Below are 16,683 nucleotides of genomic sequence, written 5' to 3'. Positions count from 1 at the left end.
TAGTATCTCTCTTCCCCGATTCCTTGACGTTATTTATGCCCTGGTCTTCCCTGGTTTCTTGACTTCGGGACAGCACAGAAGCATATAAAACTGCAGTATATACTTCCCCCTGCAGCGTCCATCCTCTGCCCGACCCTCACATGTCCAGCTGCCCCTGGCCTGGATTAAAATACTACAAGCAGCTGGTTGACGTATTCGCAACTCTATCTGAGCCCATCCACCAATCAGGCGGAGGGCGCTGCCCCAGGTCCGCCAATCACCGCTACTCTCGTCTCTGCTCAGTCTTTTAATTGGGACCCGATGGTCTCGGAGGCGGGAGCATTGGGACCAATTAAAAGACTGAGCAGAGACGAGAGTAGCGGTGATTGGCGGACCTGGGGCAGCGCCCTCCGCCTGATTGGTGGATGGGCTCAGATAGAGTTGCGAATACGTCAACCAGCTGCTTGTAGTATTTTAATCCAGGCCAGGGGCAGCTGGACATGCGAGGGTCGGCCAGAGGATGGACGCTGCAGGGGGAAGTATATACTGCAGTTTTATATGCTTCTGTGCTGTCCCGAAGTCAAGAAACCAGGGAAGACCAGGGCATAAATAACGTCAAGGATTCGGGGAAAAGAGATACTAAACTCCCCGTAAATTCCTAAAACATAATTTATTGTTACGAGCAAAAGGGAAGAGTAATGCAGACCATGAATTACGGCAAGGTCAGATGCTATAACGCTAAATTACGACAAGCGGCAAAAAAACATCGGCATCACTGTGCGCCATTTTTCGCAGGCGCCATTTTTATATGGAAGCATTTGGCTTACTGAGGAGCACCTTATGATATGCATATAACTGTCTAACTGACTGACATCTGTAGGTAAATTCTACCTGGTAGATCATTTTCAATCCCTAATTTTTGAAGTAGCTGGCAAACTGAAAACGTTTGGGCACCTCTGCATTAGACCATCATTGAGCAGTTGTTTCATGGGTTGATAAACTTTGTGCATTCTACTTGTTCAACAGAACTATTAGGACCTCGTCGTAAGGCAGATTATGTAGCTCGTGTGCCACCTTGTCAAAATGTGTTGTTATTGGGCTTTTTAATTATAAATTAAGAATGTTATGTCTGTTTCCAACATATTGAATTTTATACTGACCAGTTCTCTTTGACTCCTCCCTTACCGACATCTTCAGCAACCCAGAAATCAGAACTGATGGAGCCAGGCAGATCCAATCTAGCCATTTCCTTTTCACAGACCTTGAAGAAGTAAACATCCTCATTGATGAATGGTCCTTCTACATGTCAAATTTAGTGACAGAGAGGCCCATCGTGGTCACCTGTCTACCAGAAGGGTATCAATGAGAGGCTAATAACTCTGGCTTGCATACAAATTAAATGGAGCTGGGCCAATCAAGTTCAGCAGAAAGTTCATCTGCCTGGCCTTAGATGTCCAAGCTGCATATATCATTTGTATGCAAAACAGAATTATTATTATTAGATACTTAAGTAACACTGACATCTTCCAAAGCACGTTACGCATTACATAGTCATGTCGCTGACTGTCCTCCGGTGAACTTACAATCCGATCACTACTACGCCAGTTTGGGGGAACCAAGTAAGTTATCCATGCAGACATGGAGAGAATACACAAAGTCCATGTACAGTAGATAGTGTCCAGGCCCAGATCTAAACCTGAGACTCTACAGAGGTGAAATGCCACCATGTCCTCCAGGTAGTATTAGCTTATCACTGACCATCTCTAGTTTTTGCCTATGCCACCATAATGGCTATTTTGTACGTTTGGGCCCCATGCACTAAGGCAGATCACACAGGCTGTATATCTAACTCAATGAGAATGCAGTTTTCACATAATAATGGATACTGTAAAAGGAGATGCCCTGAAACACTATCTTTTGTAATCTGTACTCCTGGCCATTTGCCTCACGCTGTATAGCCCCATACACACGGAGAGACAGTTGGGGACCTCTATTGCTCTGCAGGGATCGGTATACCATCCCTTGCACGAAGAGTAGAGCCAATACCATACAGATCCATCTACAGCCTCCTGGCTAGCGGCACGTTTGTTGCTATGCGGGTGGGGGGGGGGGGGAACGAGTGGTGTGCGACAGGGTGGATTCACCTGGGGATGGCATGGGGGGGGGGTGAGGCTACACTAAACATCAGGAACCACTAAACTTCCGGCATGCTGGACCTTTAGTAGACACGCTGGTCTGTACTCCCGATTCTGATGTTGTGAACTCGCCCTTGCCGAATAATAACGCAGAACATCAGCCTAAACAAACAAACTGTCATTAAGTTACATTAGTTATGTTAATTAAAATAGATAGGTAATATAATCTCTTACCCACCCTGTTTTAAAAAGAACAGGCAAATGTTTGTGATTTCATGAGGGCAGCCATCTTTTTGCTTGAAAGGAGGTGACAGGGAGCATGAGACACAGTTCCAACTGTCCTGTGTCCTGATCACCCCTCCCAGCTGTGCGCTCTAGGCTTCAAATCTCAAATTAAAAATTAAAAAAAAAAATTGCACCAAAACAGCAGAAGGAGAACGACATCAGAAATCCCATCATGCTTTGCACAGCATCAGGGGAGAAAATGCCCGGGCAGATTTCTTTGATGGGGCAGAGCTTAGCTTCTGTGCAGCTAAAAATGAGGCTTGGGTAAGAAAAACAAAGTTCTGATCCTGTGAAACTGTTAATGAAACACCAAACCTTTTCAGTGCAGCTGAGTAGATTTTTAGTCTGGAACTTCACTTTAAGACGCTAATAACTCTATAAGGTGTTTATCATTTAAAGGGTCACTATCTCCCTCCCCCACCACTCCCCAAAAAATTGATCTTTCAGTTAAAGGGTCGCGGTCACATTTCACACATGGTAGGCTAAAGCCTGTTTTAAAATATTAGAGACTTGCTGCACGCCTTCAGTGTGTTAGCCTTGATTTATGGCCACTATCTGATAAACTGTGTCCACCTATGTTGCTTAGATTATGGCCTCAATTCACCTAGCTTAACTCCTGTCTTTAATAACGTTTCTAGAGTTGTCACCATGGTGATAAGGCATGTTGCATTCAGGAAGCATTTTACCTCAGGCAAACCTAAAGTTACCTCTTCTGTCTTTAAGTTAAGGTGAGATCTCTAAAGTTAACTTTTCAATCCTTAAAATAACTCCAGAATTCTAACGTTAAAGACAGGCTGTTAATTAACTGCATGTGAAAATAACTACAGAGGAGGTAACTTAAGGACTGAAGAGAGAAGATAACTCTCTCACTGTGAAAACTTATCTCTACACTGCTGCCACTGGGTGTTCATTAAAAGAGCTTATTACTACAAGACAGTGGTGCCGGTCATTCTTGTATTTGTCTGGACTGTACTCCCCAGGGGGCACTGCAGAGAGACCTGGCACGCTGCTTTCACTAGTTGGAGCGGCGCTCCCTTCCTTCTGTTGTTGTATCTCTACACCTTAATAAGGCAAGATCGATGTGTGGAGGCAAGTTCTCTCTTGCCTTATTATCTCCAGCATGATCTTAGTGAATTGAGACCATAGTCTTCTCTCTCAATTATTTATTTGCCTTCCTTTAAGGCACAGGTGTCGAACTCCAGTCCTTGAGGGACAACATCCGTGCAAGTGTTTAGGATGGACTGAGAAAGAGAAGAATGTGTTTTACTTTATGAATTGCATCTTTCATGATTCAGTCCCATCAATTAATTTGAGCTGTGCCAAAAATATGCGCGGACCTTGGCCCTTAAGGCCCAGAGTTTGACATCCCTGCATTTTACAGATTCGATAAGAAAAGTCATATAGGGCTTGATTCACAAAGCGGTGTTAACTGTTAACACGCTTGTGAAAAGCCCCTTAGCATGCCTAAACATACTTTGCGCGCGCTAATTAGCACTCGCGTTTGCGTGCTAAGTTTAGAGCATCCCGCACTTAGCGCGCGAGCGCACTGGGTGACGGCGCATTGGATGCGCCCTAAACGGCGCATGGGTGAGACATTTAGGGCGCATCCAATGCGCCGTTTTGGGCGCATCAGGTGCGCCGCGCGCACCGGGCAGTGCTAAACCTAGCACGTGAGCACGAAACTTACCCCGCGAACTGATTTAGCTTGGTGCGTGCTAACTACTTAGCACCCTAGTTAGCACGCCCAAAGTCTTTAGGCGTGCTAACTAGGTTGGCACCGGTTAGTGAATCAGGCCCATAATGTTTATTCTTATAATGTAAGTACAAACTGATAAAGGTTATAAAGCACTTAAGCAACAAGCATGCATTCTGTGACATCAGACCACCTGACCTACATACTCATTCCAGCTCATAGGCTTACAACATTATTAGGGTTAGAACATAATTACAAATGCCAATGAACTGATGAATTTTTCAAAATGAAACAAAAATGGCAGCTTGCATGTCTCTCTCATTACTTGTCTCCTTTAAATTTCCCTGCAATAAAAATTGCCATTATGAAGTAAGCATATGATGACAAAGCACATTGGGCACGATCCAATTCACTTTTTCGCCTAGGTGATATTTTTGCACCTTATCAATAAAATGGAGAGGAGGGAGGCCCACGGAGCACCCGAACATAAAGTATCCGGGGCACCATGGCAACAGGTTTGGGGGGGGGGGGGTGCCCCGGATCACACCCCCTAACGACACGCCTGCTGTCAGACATACTATCTCAGAAAAAAACCCACATATATACAAGTAGATAAAAACTTGCTCTACTTACATAACATATGTATTGCACTGTCCACATTTTGATTTTACTGGTTTTTCTATAGGAAAAAAAGAAGAGGAAATCCTTCTTATGCTAGGTACACACCATACAATTTTCTGTTAGATTCTTCTGTTAGATTTACCTACAACATGGAAAAAAGCTATCTGGCAGGGAAATCTAAGAGAAAATCTAACAGAAAATTGTATGGTGTGTACCTAGCATTAAGGTGGCCACTAACTGTCCAATTTCTAGTGAAAAATCGTTCGCGCGATCAGAAATTCTGATCGGACGAAAAATCGTTCACTACACCATTAACTAACCAATCTTTGCTTACTATCTATCACGACCACCAAGAAAATCCAAATTTTCGTTCGACGAAAATTCATTCGGGCGACATTCTTTTCACTCGTTCATAATCGATTGTGTCCACCAATGGAGATTATTCCATTGGTGGACAACCAATCCGATCAGAATTTCTGATCACTAGAACGATTTTTCGCTACAAATTGGACTGTTAGTGGCCAGCTTTAGGATTCTCCATTTTAACTGTGTCTATCTTGAAGCCAATCCTGATGTCATTTCCTCCGTTACTCTCCTCTGTCTGATTGTTTATGCCTTGCCCGCCCTCCTCCCAGTCTTCAGGCACTCCCACCCAGCTCTGCATAAGAAACTGCATTGTCTCAGCATTAGAAATATTGGCCACACAGGAAGATAGGTGTGGGAGGGACACAGGCTTCAACCAATCAGACTGCATTAGTTAAGTCTTAGGGGAAGTAAAGAAGCAGAAAAAAAAAAAAAGACAACCCAGCATGCCCTGCAACTTCCTTTGTGCAGCAATGTACCAAATAAGAGTCAGGTAAACTGGGGAATAATCATGTATCAACAAGAAAAGTAATAGTGATTTTAAACTTTTGGATTGGCTGGTTAGCATCCTCACTACTTGTTTGCCAGATAAAAATAAAGAATTTTACGCCCAACAGTTACACTTTAAGCATCGAGCAAGTAAGAAAATATAATCAGAATGATTTTGATAGTACCTTTCCATCTACTTTTTGGTACTTTTTCTATTGCAGAGTGTTGAAAAGTTATTTTAAAAAAAAGATAAAAAATTATCTCCTAGGAGAAAAAGTGAGTTACATTTGGGCTTATAAGTCAAAACTAGTGAAGAGCACAAATTTTGCATAATTGTAATTTTGTATCTGAATTCGTAATTACGATGCAAAATTGTAATGCAAAATTTAAAGGAAAAATCGTAATTAATTTCGTATGTAAACATAATCATGAGTCGTAATTTTGCGTAATTTTAGCCTAATTTTGTTCCGACTTTAGCGGTTAATTGAAAAGCCTACATACTTGCGATCATCACCAAAATTGCTACATATGTTAAGAGATTAATGAGAAATTTTTTTAAAAGATCTTGTAGTATTTTGTGAAATTTGATTATAAAAATGCAAAAGGAAAAATGTTTTTTAAATTGTAAGTTTTCTGAGTTCAAAAGATATTTTTACTTTGCATTTCCCAAAGAGAACCCGAGGTGGGTTTTTGGGGGGCATATGGAACACAGAGGCATGTTCTCTGCCTCATGACATGCCTCTGTATCCCCACACCGCCGCTCTCTGGCCCCTGAGATTAGCGACAATATTTGTTGCTATGTCGGAGTTAAACACAGGGGAGAGGGAATCCCTGTTTAACACACAGGCCAAGGGCGTTCCTGCTGGGTCTCCAGAGCTGCTATTGGGCAGCTCTTTCTCCCGGGCCACGCCTCCTGCCCCTCCCCAGCCTCTCTACACCCTGGTGAGAGAATGAATCTCTCCTTCCAGCGTCATGACCCAGAGGTCACGAAAGTGAAAGTGGGCCAGTGCAACCTACAAGAGCGGCAGGGAGTGGCAGTTTTGGAGGCTACCTGATCCGCTCAACCCCACAGATCAGGTAGCCTAGTATTTTTCTAATTTCATGAGTTCACCTCAGGCTCTCTCAAAAACTAGAGTGGGGAAGAAAATGGTCAGAGAGTTGAGGGCCTGTGGCAAATCTGGAGCAAAAGAGTCGTCATTGTGTGCATGTAGCGGTTTAACAAGTGCTCCACAAATACGGCTTGTACTTGAGGAGGCCAAATAGAAAAGGTCAGATAAGACCAAAATCAAATGATTTGACCTTAACACTAAATGGTTTATCTTGTGGGAAACCAATACAACTGACCCTCCAAAAACACTATACCTATAATAAAGCATGGTGGTTGTAGCCTCATGTTGTGGGGGAGGATCTATGCATCCGGGACTGGGGGTGGTGTTAACATAGCATGTGGCAAAATACAATATAATTCTTAAGAAAAACATGCTGCCCTCTGCTGGAAACGTGTCAATATGAAGAATGTTCACCTCCACAATGACCCAAAGCACACACAGCAAAAGGACCACACAGTGGCTGAAAGAGAAAAGGGTGATGGTCCTTGATTGGTTTAGTTCGAGCCCAGACTTAGGGCTCGTTCACATTGCATTCCGCTCGCATTAGCGTTCGCGTTGGGGTTTTATTGTAGCAATTTTTTGTGTAAATCGCTTTTCCCAAACGTTTTTTTAATTCACTCCCTGGTGCAAGTCAGGAAGTGAACTCTTTGACCCGGAAAAGAATAAATACAATGTAATCATTCTTTAAAACGCAAATGCAATCGCCCCACAAAGCGATTTTGTGAGCGTTTAGCGCTCTTCCTATACCTTCCATTATAGCAAAATCGCCCCAAAAATGGTACAGGCACCACTTTGCTGAACGCACAGCACAGGAACCGTGCTGATATGAACCTTCTCATAGATATTCATTGCACAATCGTTTTGGGGCGATATTAAAAATCGACTGCGCTTGAAAAAAGGCCGAAAACGTCTCCAGCAGAGCCGGGACAAGGTCCTCCAGCACCCAAGGCTGAGACACCAAAATGCGCCTCTCCATCCCTCCCACCCCAGCCGTTGCACACTGATTGCTATTAGACTAAGAGGCGCCCCAGGACCCCCAACCACTCCAACACCTTAATCTCTAGTTATTTGGCTTGCAGTCACTGCCATGCATCCCCTTTTCTTATTTTACCTTTGTTGAAATACAATATTGAAATATTGGAGTTGTGCACCCCCTCCTACACTGCGCCCTGAGGCTGGAGCCTCTCTGGCCTCTGCCTCGGCCTGGCCTCCAGTGTGAACGAGCCCTTAAACCTTACTGAAAATCTGTGGAGTTATTTGAAAACTGCAATCCAGTTCTGTAAAGAAGAGTATTTTACAGTCTAGATGTGCAGAGTTCATATAAAAGTATCCCAACAGAACAAAGCAAAAGGTGACTTCTGGAATTTGTGACATGGGATGATCCTTTATCCTTGTCTGTAGTTCTGGCAATTTTCTATTTTTTTCAGAACTGTTGTTACTTTTTGAAAATGGCTGTTATAAGTCCGATTGAGTAAACATAGCCAGAAAATTGTTTTCTGAAGAGCATCTCCATTTAGCTTCAAAAGTTTTTATTATAAAAAAAACAAATTGAAGAAGGATTGAACAGATAGAACTTTCCGCACGTACGGGACTAGATAATAGAAGAACAGCAATTAAGAGAACAACAATAACAGATCGGTAGAAAACAGTAGGTACCATTCGAAAGATATATAGCTTCAGTAGGGAAAGGAATAACAATAGCATTGATAGACCATCATAGTGACAGATAATTCAAATATTAGGTTGAGATGTTGAGGTCAGGGGCGTAACTAGGAGGCACCGAGCCCCCCTGCAGAGATTCCGAGCCCCCCCCCCCCCCCCCGGCTCGCTCAGGCCCGTTTTGGGGGGCTGGAGGGGACACAGCATGTGGGGAAGGCCATGGCTACACTCGGCGGGGGAGGGGGGATGGTCCCCCCCCCTCACCTTGGGCTCTCCCCTCGGGCAGATACACATACCTTCCTTGCGCTCCACCGCGGATACTCCTCGCTCTAGTGTCTGAGGCTACTTCCTGTTTATACAGGAAGTCGCGTCAGATGCTAGAATGAGGAACATTCCCGGTGGGAGTGGAATGCAAGGAAGGTATGTATCTGCCCGCTGCTGCCCAGACACTAATTTAAGTTGGAGGGGAGCACTGAGGGGAGAGCCCGAGGTGAGGGAGGGGGGACCGTCCCCCCTCCCCGCCGAGTGTGGCCATGGCTTTCCCCTCATGCTGCTTCCCCTCCAGCCCCCCAAAACGGGCCTGAATGCAGGAAATTATTCAGGATACCCACTTTTACTGTAATCTTCCAGGTTTCAGCTTCCAATATCTATATTTTGCTGTATATTGGTGTGTAGCCCCGCCTTCCCAGTGATACGTAGCCTAGGCAGTTTAGTTATGTAGAATTCTAATCCCAGAGCACTCTGGGCGACCAGATATATTTTGTACTGTCTTCGGAATTGTCAGTATATGGACATTCCGCAGAACTGCACCTGACTAAAGCGGTTGCCACCTGAGGAAGATTTCAAATTATAAATCAGGGTGACAATGGGCAAACTGACTAAATCATTTATAGATGAATATTGTGAAAAAAATAAGAATTTTTTTTAATTACGTTACTTTCACTACAATTCCTCTTTCAGGCTGGACAGCAACAAAATGATGTATGTATCTACTGTATATATAGATTCCATTGTCAGCAGTAATAAGTAGGTTAAGGACTGTTTCTGAAAACCTACAAATGTTCTGGAAATTCCATAGCGTGTTAGTGGAACATTGTCTCCTACCTATTCCCGCTACTGGCAACTCTGGTCAGACAGCACTGACTTGTTTCAAGTACACCTGGGGTTCAACAAGGTGTTGTACACTAATATGTCATAACGTGTAATTGTTAAGTAACAGAGCGGGGGACGAGGTCCTCCAGCACCCAAGGGCTGAGACACCAAAGCGTGCCCCTCCATTCCTCCCACCTCAGACACTGATTGCTATTAGACTAAGAGGCAGCCCAGGGCCCCCAACACATGAATCTCTAGCTATCTGGCTTGCAGTCACTGCCATGTATCCCCTTTTCTTATTTCTCTCTGCTGAATGAGTTGTGCGCCCCCCCCCCCCTCCAACACTGCGCCCTGAGGCTGGAGCCTCTCTCGCCTCTGTCTCGGCCCGGCCCTGTTAAGTAATGACCTCTGACATTTCCAGCATACTGTGCGTCATAGACCAGGACGATCCTAACATGTTGTGGATGTTCTAACCTGATATTAGGTTCCATAATAAATTGCTCAAAGAGTACCTGTTCAGTATCAGTACTGCAGAAAGTCATTTTGCATCGAAACTGCTATTTTCCATTTTGAGAAAATTTTCACGAAAATAGCTTATATTATTTGTGAAAACGTAAAAATTGATTTGATATTTTACTACGAATATCCATGAAAAAGCTCAAAAACGCGGGAAAATATTTTTACCGCAAATTTTTTTACCGTCAACAAAATAATATTTTTGCGAAAAATAATTGGAAAAGAATATTTGCATTTTCGTTTATCACTACTGACCACACCTATTCCCTCTGTGGGACCCCAGTCCCTGCCAACCCCTCTACCCACCTGATGCCACACTCACCCTTGGCAGGGGTGGGACAGTAGTACCCACAACCTAGCTGTATCATCTTACACATGCATACACGCATAACTGGGTATGGCCAATGAATAAAGTGGGTTTGGATTTTCCCAGGACCTGGCTGGCAGTGAGTAGTGGGTTCAGAGAGCAAGGCGGCTCACAGGTAACCTTACTTTACAGTGGTGGTCCCACAGAGGGAATAGGTTTGGTCCCACAGAGGGAATAGGTGTGGTCAGTAGTGATAAACGAAAAGGGGTGTCAAACTCAAATACAAAGTGGGCCGATATTGTACACTGGGACTTAGTCGCAGGCCAACCTCAATGTCTACTGGCCACCTTCCTCCCTTATAAAGTTCCCAGGTGTCTAATGCCCCCCCCCCCCTTCCAACCCCTATACAATTCCCTGGTGTCTAGAGGCCCCCACCTTCCCCTATATAGTTCCCTGGTGTCTAGTGGCCCCCTCCCTCCCCTATACAGTTCCCTGGTGTCTAGTGTTTCTTCCTCCCCTATACAGTTCCCTGGTGTCCAGTGGCCCCCATCCTCCCCTATACAGTTCCCTGGTGTTTAGTGCTTCCCCCCTCCATCCCCTGTACCCTTGGTGATCTAGGGCTTCACCTCCAATATTGTTCCCCTGGTGGTCTAGACAGGGCCAGATTTGTACTCTTACTGCCCAAGGCCACTGTCAGCAGCTGCCCCTTCAGTATAAAGAAATTAAACACATATTTTAGTCCTGCTAGGAGAGCTACTGAATATAAAACATCACTTTTATTTAATATTTAAAATAAAAACAACAAATCCTATTTATTGAGCTACAAATCAATTGTGATCATATCAAGGGCAGGGTCAAATAGCGAGGTAGGGTCACTTTTGTATGTGCACTTCAATAGTGAGGCCTAAACCCTGTACCCTTGAAAGAAATGCTACTATTTATGTGCATATGTACTGTAAATAGTATACAACCTGCCACCTCTCCGTGCTAATGCCCCAGCTGCAGCACAGCAATCATTCTCTCTACTCACCCTGCTGCTCTGCATATTCACTAACTGCAGGCTGTGTGTAGAGAACAAGGAGACACAATGTCCATGGGACAGGAAGGGGAGGGGTTCTACATCTAGTGCAGGAAGTAGTACAGCCATATGCACTTCCTGCTGATATTTTCCCGAATGTTGCCCAGGCTATGAAAAAATGTCCCGGGTGGAAGAACACAGTGACTGAGCACCACAGCGACACCCCTGGCCATGGCCACACTCGATGCTGTGAGCACCTGCAGCCTTATGCCAATACGCCACTGCCAATATTTGCAAAGGATTTTATTTAAGCACCATTGTTAAGATGACATCGCGTTTCACAGACGCACACGCTCCATACAGGGAACGGACCCATAAAATGCGATGTCATCTTAGCAATAGTTTCAGAAGGGCTAACCTTTGCTTCACAAAAAGCTCCAGAGCCATTGTTTGTTTTTTGTGTGTTTGTTTTATTCTGTAATTATGACTTTCCATGTCACTTTAGTGGCAATACAATTTGGAATTTTAGACCTGCCTTGTGGTGGTTTACAATTAAATGACGGAAATGGAACCTTAATCGAAAAATCGGTCAACAGTCGTTACAGGGAGCATAGAAACGAATTACCCTCCACTGTGTTTCATTTACTCAATGAAATCTGTAACAGCCAGGTGCCAGTTGGGAAAAAAAGACAAGTTAGAGGATCCCCCACCAAAACACCCAACCAATAATAACTGTATAACTAGTCAGGTGTAACCAATCACTTTCTCCACTGCACACTAAGATAAATGGCTTCCATCTGTGATCAGCTATCATCATTTTGATTTGTTCTGCACCAATCACCATTAAATCTCAATTGATCTTTGTCAACAAACGCACCTGAACTGAGAGTTGTAAGGAGGGCCTTATTAAAGGGGCACTACAGCGAAAAACTGTAAAATTTAAAATACGTGCAAACATATACAAATAAGAAGTACATTTTTTCCAGCGTAAAATAAGCCACGAATTACTTTTTTCCTATGTTGCTGTCACTTACAGTAGGTTGTAGAAATTTGACAGAAGTGACAGGTTTTGGACTAGTCCATCTGTTTATAGGGGATTCTCAGGGATATATTTATTATCAAAAGCACTTAGTGAATGGCAGTTGCTCTGTCCAACTGCCAAAAAACTATGTAGCGAGCAGGGAAGCTGGCCAGCATCATTGTTTAAATCCTTTTTAGGGAATATCTTTATAAAGAATAAAAGCCTTGCTTAGAATCCCCTATGAAGAGGTGGACTAGTCCAAAACCTGTCACTTCTGTCAGATTTGTACTGCCTACTGTAAGTGATAGCATTATAGGAGAAAAGTAATGTATGGCTCATTTTACTCTGGAAGAAAAGCAATTCTTATTTGTATACGTTTGCACATATTTTAAATTTTACAGTTTTTTGCAGTAGTGCCCCTTTAATTTCCTTTTAACCTCTTGAGGACCGCAGTGCTAAACCCCCCTAGTGACCAGGCCATTTTTAGTAAAATAGCCCACTGCAGCTTTAAGGCATAGCTGCAGGGCCGCACAACTCAGCACACAAGTGATTCCCCCCCCCCCCCCTTTTCTCCCCACCAACAGAGATCTCTGTTGGTGGGGTCTGATTGCTCCCCCATGTTTATTTTATTTTAAATAAATATTGTTAGGTTTTTTTTTTTTTTTTTTTTCTAAAAAGCTGCTTCTTTAAAAATCTTCCCTCCCTCCCCACAGCCAGCCAATTATGGCGATCGGCTGTCATAGGCTTCTGCCTATGAGAGCTGATCGCTCTCTTGTCGGCTGTCCCCAGTGCAGCGCTGCTACCGATCGCAGCGCTGTACATGGAAATAGATGGCAATCATGACGTCTAAGTCTCCCGAGCGGCAATAGCCGCTCGGAGACTGAAGGCGGGGCGGAACTCCGCCCCCCAAGCAGCAGATGCGCGCGCAGCCTGTGCAAGATCTCCTGCAAAACAGAGACCCAAGACTTTACGCCAATCGGCGTTAGGCGGTCCTGGGGCTGCCGCAGCAGCCACGCCCATTGGCGTGACGCGGTCGGCAAGAGGTTAAACAATAGTTGCCTGGCTGTCCTGCTGCTCTCTAGGCCTTCAGTACTGCATAAATCACACCCCTGAAACAAGCATGCAGCAAATCTAGTCAAGACTTCAGTCAGAAACATCTGCATGCTTGTTCAGGGTCTATGACTAAAGGTATTAGAGGCAGAGGATCAGCAGGGCTGCCAGGCACACAAATAACTATGCTGTGTTCCTTTTTTTTTCATTCTCCTGAAAGAGTTAAATATCAGGTATGTAAGTGGCTGACTCAGTCCTGACTCAGACAGGAAGTGACTACATTGTGCCCGTTGCCTCTTCAAATCTTCATCATATGCAGGCTCATACGTAACGCTGGAGGAGGAGCGCAGATCGGGGGACCCAGGCGAGGGAGGGGGGGTCCGACTCCCCTCCCCGCCGCTAGGCCCAATACCCGCTTTCTTATTTTCGCCTTAGGTGTCCTTTAACCCTCCTGGCGGTTAATTTTTTTTGCCAAAATGGCAAAAATCCTTTTTTTTTAAATTTTTTTTTTGTGTTTCATGTAAAGCTACCAGAGTGGTAGCTACATGAAACACCACTAGAGGGCGCATGTGTCCCTCTAGTGCGATCGTCGCCGGCATCAATAGCAAACAGGGGAATGCGTATATAACGCGCTCCCCTGTTTGGCTTCTCCTGTCGCCATGGCGACGATCGGAATGACGTCATGGACGTCAGCCGACGTCCTGACGTCAGACACCTCCGATCCAGCCCATAGCGCTGCCCGGAACTCATTGGTCCGGGCAGCGCAGGGCTCTGGCGGGGGGGGGGGCCCTCTTGCGTCGCTGCGTACGGGCGATCGCCGCAGAGCGGCGGCGAACAAGCTGTACGCGCGGCTAGCAAAGTGCTAGCTGCGCGTACAGCATTTTAAATGGAGCAAATCGCTCCACCAGGGGCTGAGATATCTTCCTGCGCGGCATAGCCCGAGCTCAGCTCGGGCTTACCGCCAGGAAGGTTAAACCAGGCAAAAAAGTTAGATACTCCCCTAAGAAGAGGGAAGGCTCTGGATCGCTTAGTGTTCCCAGGCGCCTCTCCGTGTCCTCTCAGCGTCCTGTCGTTCCACCGCCGTTCCCCAACCACCCCCCTTTCCTCGGGAGGGAAAGAAATACTTGCGTGTGCGCAGTATGGAGCCTCTCACCTAATCCATAGTAAAGTCAGACAAGTAAAGCTTCCCCAGTCCCCCTCTGCCCAGCCGCTTCTAGCGTTGAGAGCCCCGAACATCACTGAGGCGTGGCCGTACTGTGCCTGCGCAGTACCTGAACAGGCTCAGCTTTTTCTCCAAAGCCTGATTAGGTCTGTGCTACTTTGCATGCGCAAGCTGTCAACAAGGTCTTGTCTTGCTCATTGGGGGTACGCATCGTTGTAACGGCCCGGTGGAGGACGACAGTAGAAGCTTCTGCAAGATTCATAGTTTATTTGTTGTTGTGTTGTGTACCCATTTTTGCCGACAGATCTGAAGTTGTGTGCTTTCTCTCACAATCCAGATATCTCTGAATCATCATGTACAGGATATAGCTTTGCGATTCTGCAGTCATAGGTCAGGACTGATTTTGTTGTGTCGATCTGCTGAGAATGTCTGGTTGTAGTAGAGAGATTCCATCTCTACAAACAGCTTGTTACTGAAACGTTGCTCCTGCCTCTTTCCGCTCGTGGCAACTCTGGTTTGACAGCAATGACTTGTTGTGAGTACAGCTGGGGGTGAAACAAGGTGTTGTACGATAATATGTAACTATCAAGTCATAACCTCTGGCATTTTAAGCTCTAGCATTCTGTGTGCCGTAGACCAGGGTCATTTTGTCGTGTGTATATTCCAGGCCCGGATTTACCTCACAGGAGCCTATAGGCACAGATGTCCTGACACCTTAGACTTCGCCCTCCCTTCACTTACAAACCCCCAAAACTGCACCGCAAGTGTGCTGGCTGTCCCAGCTGTCACTTCTCACTTACTTCCCCTGCCCATCATAGGTAGCTACAGGTGCCACTTAGCATTAGGTAGCCAGAGGTACCCTCAGTATTAAGTAGCTAATTTACGCTCTGCTCAGGACTCTGCATAGGGAAGGAAGGAGGGAGGCACTAGAGGAGGAGGGGAGTGAGCCGCCTATCCATCAGGCGCCTGTAGGCATGTGCCTACAATGCCTTATGGTAAATCCAGCCCTGGTATATTTAATATCCATATTAATTTACCTGGGGCTTCTTGCAGCCCCCCTGCAGTCATCCTGTGCCTGTGCTGTCCTTCCGACACCCTCAGGCCAGCAGCGTGACCCCCTGAAAGCTGGCTGGCCACACACTTCCATGTGGTGTCACCGAGCACAGCAGCATTCTGCGCATGCAAAGTACAGGAAAATCGCTATTGCGTATACACAGAATGCTCCCGGCAATGGGAGTGTAATCAGGGTGTGCAGCAGCCTCCAACTGGCCAGGGCAGCCCAGCTTTGAGGGGGTCGCTGCTGCTCACTGGAGGGTCTCAGAAGGATGGCGCAGGCACAGGATGATTGCACGTAAGTTAAACTGTTTTTTTTTTTTTTAGGCTTAAAGAGACACTGAAGCGAAAAAAAAAGATGCCATTATGATTTGTATGTGTACTACAGCTAAGAAATAAAACATTAAGATCAGATACATCAGTCTAATTGTTTCCAGTACAGGAAGAGTTAAGAAACTCCAGTTGTTATCTCTATGCAAAAAAGCCATTAAGCTCTACGACTTTCAAAGACGTGGAGAGGGCTGTTTTCTGACTTTTATTATCTCAACTGTTATTGAACTATTTACTTTTTCTCTGCCAGAGGAGAGGTCACTAGTTCACAGACTGCTCTGAAAGAATAATTTTGAATGCTGAGTGTTGTGTAATCTGCACATATTATAGAATGATGCAATGTTAGAAATAACACTATATACCTGAAAATAATATGGGAATATTTTCTTTGCTGCTAATCTTCTAGTAATTATTCATAGTACACAACCAATTCATTATATCATATATTTTTTTTCACTTCAGTGTCTCTTTAAGTAACACTTTAAAGAGAACCTATTTTCATCCTGCTTATTAGATGTTTTTTGGAAAGCACACAGTGTTTATTGGTGGTTCTTAATAAAATTTAATTTTTGTTTGCGGCTCCTCCCAAGATCTTTCCACAGCAGTGAAAAAACGCCCCTGGCTCTCGTCATGTAAAGAGCATCTGTACTCTAAAATTCTTACAATAAAAAGCATACCATTCTATTCATTATGTTCTCCTGGGCGCCTCTGTGCTGTTTCTGCCTCTCCCTGCTGCAATCCTGGCTTGTAATTGCCATTTTATGCAGTGTTTACAAACAAAAGACATAGCAAGTGATAGGC

At 44.9% G+C, this 16,683-nt stretch overlaps 1 long non-coding RNA gene across 1 annotated transcript in view; it reads right to left on the bottom strand.

Annotated features, from left to right (window-relative positions):
- The window catches only part of LOC137530035 (uncharacterized), a 119,699-nt gene that overhangs the window by 10,043 nt on the left and 92,973 nt on the right, over positions 1-16,683 (bottom strand). The gene's annotated exons all lie outside the window — the stretch shown is intronic.

The sequence above is a fragment of the Hyperolius riggenbachi genome, chromosome 1 (genome assembly GCF_040937935.1).
Source record: "Hyperolius riggenbachi isolate aHypRig1 chromosome 1, aHypRig1.pri, whole genome shotgun sequence".
Taxonomy (NCBI): domain Eukaryota; kingdom Metazoa; phylum Chordata; class Amphibia; order Anura; family Hyperoliidae; genus Hyperolius; species Hyperolius riggenbachi.
This window is presented reverse-complemented; position numbering and strand designations above follow the sequence as displayed.